Raw genomic sequence first — 4,099 nt, forward strand, 5'->3', positions numbered from 1 at the left:
AGATAGTATAAAGTGAGAATTTCATGCAAGCATGATTAGAAACAATAGGCTAGGTGGGATTAGAATAAACAGCCTAAACAAGTAAACAGGAAGGCCAAAACTAAACTTTAGAGGCATGCCTCAATGAATAAGTTAAATGATTTATCCAGAATAATTTGGAATGCCATAGGTTTAATTTAGTGTACTGGGAGAACGTTCCTAATATTGAGTCCAAATGGTGTGGTTTTAAGTAAAAGTTCCCAGTGATTCTCTTTATCTCTGCGATTTTTGTCACTCCAATTGGCATTATGGTCAATTGCAATCACTCTGGAATTTGAAATTGATGATGTGTGTGTGTGTGTGTGTGTGTGTGTGTGTGTGTGTGTGTGTGTGTGTGTGTGGCTGTTGTGATTGTCAAAAGTCACATTGGCTATTAATTGAGGTTCTGCAGAGTAAGGAAAGAAAATATGGTTTTAAAACAGTATGCAGTTTATTATGAATAATTATTTATTATGAATTTAAAATAATTTCCTTTCAATATAGAAAAACTCCATAAACTATTAACGATGTAAATTAACCAAAGAAACAGAATCAATTAATATAAACATAATAACATTAATAATAATAATAATAATAATGATAAAAATTGTAATAAGTATTATTATTATTTTTATTATACTATGTAAAATATTACATACATTTAATTTAGACACACAAGTAAAAATAAAATATAATATTATAGTATGCATATTATTTTTGGTCTATGAGACCATTGAGTTTATGTTTATTGAGTTGGTTTTTCCTGTTGTTAAGCGCATTGATGCTTTTGCGGAATTCCCTATAAAAGAACATAATCGGATTACTAAATAAAGTGTTATAATGCTATGCGTGTGTTAATAATATAATATAAGTACACAGTGTACGCGACAATAAAATATATTATACAAAATCAAACTTACCTTGAATGCATTCAGAAATGCGTCGCCCCTGGTGCGCCTGGATACCTGGCAAGAAAATTCAAACTTTATGAAACAGATTGACTCATTCATCAAAAAATGAAGAAAAATAAATGCAATTTAATGGTATAAAAATTGTGAAAATCCATCAACCCACTGATTTTCTATGATTTTTTAAGTTAATTCATTTAATTAAAAAGTCGAAATAGGAATTTTAATGTTAAAAAAAAGAAAAGTGTGACAAAATATGTTAAAGTTTGTCCTAACCCTAGATCTTAAGTATATATTTGCTCCTCCTCACTGCTGGGTATCTGAGATACATTCCTTTCATAAACCTAGGAAGTGGAGAATTTAGGTTGCTGACAGAGAGTGAATGGAGGTGGGGGGGGGTTGATCAAGTAATTGGAATATTGTTTGTCAATAGCCTTCATGAATCTAATTAATTAACATTTGCTCATTTTCAGGTTAGATGACATAATTTGGCATCAAGGATTGAATGGGTGTGGAAAGGGGAGGGGGACCAGATGGGTGGGGAGGGGGTATTGAGCTGATTCTGTTTTCAAAAGTTCCCCCCTCCCCCACAACCAGCATATTGTTGGAGAGCACTTTTCTTATAGAATTTGATTTTTCTACTGAGTTAGCACTAATTGTACCTTGTATTTTTATGACAATAAAAGATCTGTATCCGTATCTGTATCTTCATTAATCAGATCTGGAGTGGGTGGGGGAAGCAAAAAAAAAAAAACACATTAATCTACCAGCCTAGGTACCACCGCACGCTCTGATTGGCCACATTACAAAATGACCACCCAAGCTAATAATGTTCATAGGCCGATTTTTTTTAATGAATTTAAAATCATCAAAAATCACTATAATCTAACATATTTAGAAATAAAGAGCATAATTACAAGTAACAAATAGTATACAATGTACCAATATTACATGCTATATCTACTATTTATAATATATTTGGTGTAAAAATACTAGATATTTTTCATTCGACCCGTGGTCAGCGTTCGCACAGCTAAAAACCTATTCTTTAACACTACACAGAATAACACCACGAAGTGACTACAAAATGGAGTTGGAAACCCGTGGCCAAATTGCATTTTCCCATGCACCAATTTTTTCTAAATCTTGCGTCAAATGATGCAATATAACATACTAATTATGGACCTTATTATCGAAATAATGGACCCATTTTTTATTCTGTTTTCAATAGTGCCCCCTCCCCCACAACCAGCATATTGTTGGAGAGCACTTTTCTTATAGAATTTGATTTTTTTACTGAGTTAGCACTAATTGTACCTTGTATTTTTATGACAATAAAAGATCTGTATCCGTATCTGTATCTTCATTAATCAGATCTGGAGTGGGTGGGGGAAGCAAAAAAAACCCCATTAATCTACCAGCCTAGGTACCACCGCACGCTCTGATTGGCCACATTACAAAATGACCACCCAAGCTAATAATGTTTATAGGCCGATTTTGTTAATGAATTTAAAATCATAAAAAACACTATAATCTAACATATTTAAAAACAAGAGCATAATTACAAGTAACAAATAGTATATAATGTACCAATATTACATGCTATATCTACTATTTATAATATATTTGGTGTAAAAATACTAGGTATTTTTCATTCGATCCGTGGTCAGCGTTCGCACAGCTAAAAGCCTATTCTTTAACTCTACACAGAATAACACCACGAAGTGACTACAAAATGGAGTTGGAAACCCGTGGCCAAATTGCACTTTCCCATGCACCAATTTTTTCTAAATCTTGCGTCAAATGATGCAATATAACATACTAATTATGGACCTTATTATAAAATAATGGACCCATTTTCGTTTAATGAAAAATAAGCGTGTTTTACGATAGTCAATATTCGAATGTTGCAAACCTCGGAATAACGTCGGACAAAAAAAATGGAAAAATAACCCAGCTGTAGAATAACTTCCGCTTGACATTTTGAGGTTAAAACTTCAGCAGTAACCAATCAAAATCGTAATTTTACGAATTAATTACTAACAGCTATGCTGGGCTGCCGCTGTCTCGAGTCACAAATTTACACCGACAGCAAAAGTGGGCGTGGCAACGTAACTTGCAGGAACCTTGTGGGTATCGGGACAGGGATTATAACTACTAAGCAAACTTGAATTTGCGATCAGAGAACACTCGTATCGACAAATGCATTTGTCAGCAATAGCGCATTATTCGACTAACCACAATTAGTATTATCAGTGTCTTTAAATGCATCATCGCAAAGTACACTTTCGTGACGACCAAATGTTGCAGATTTTACGTGTATGAAATGACGTCCACTGCAACTTAGGGTTACCGATCTAATCTCACAATGCGTCTGTCTATTGATAGGTAAATTACAAAAACAGAAAAAACATACATTTATTTTGTTTTTAATATTATAGACCTATTCATTAATTCAATCATTAATTAATTAATTAATTCATTCAGTCATTCATCTATTCATTCAAAAAACCATTCATGTATTAATCCATTTTGTTCATGTTTGTTTATAATTTACAGATTCAATCATCCATGAATTAATATATTTATTTTAATTTAATATCAATACACCAATGCATCCATCCGTCCACCCATCCATCAATCTATCATTCATCAGTTTATCTTCCTTCCATGCATACATCGACCCATTAATTTCTTTTATACATCTCTTGCTCTTCCACACTATGTCCATCCTGCTTTGTTTCTTTGCTTTTCTGTTGTCCGCCGCCATGTTGTCTTAGACCTTCCTCTCTTTCTCTTTCCTTCGGGTGCCCATGTCATAGCAATGTTGTAGTCACTTCCACGGTCCTGTCTTAGGATATGACCAATCCATTTCCATTTTCTCTTTCTGACTTCATAACTCACTGATCACATCTCTGTTTTTGCCTTTAATTCTTCATTTATTTTATCGTCCCATCTTATTTTAAAAATTCTTCTCAGGCATTTATTTTGGAATATGTCAATTTGTCTTTCATCCATCTCTGTCATCTTCCACGTTTCACAACCGTACAACAGCACTGGTTTTACGAACGTCTTAAACAGCTTTATCTTAGTTTTTCTGCTAATATTACTGCAATTCCGTATTTGCTTGAGTTTGATAAATGACGTACTTGCTTTCATGATTCTATGTTGCA

Source organism: Anneissia japonica, unplaced genomic scaffold (assembly GCF_011630105.1).
Source record: "Anneissia japonica isolate Jap-2015-1 unplaced genomic scaffold, ASM1163010v1 scaffold4929_len162294_cov128, whole genome shotgun sequence".
In the NCBI taxonomy this organism is placed as follows: Eukaryota; Metazoa; Echinodermata; class Crinoidea; order Comatulida; family Comatulidae; genus Anneissia; species Anneissia japonica.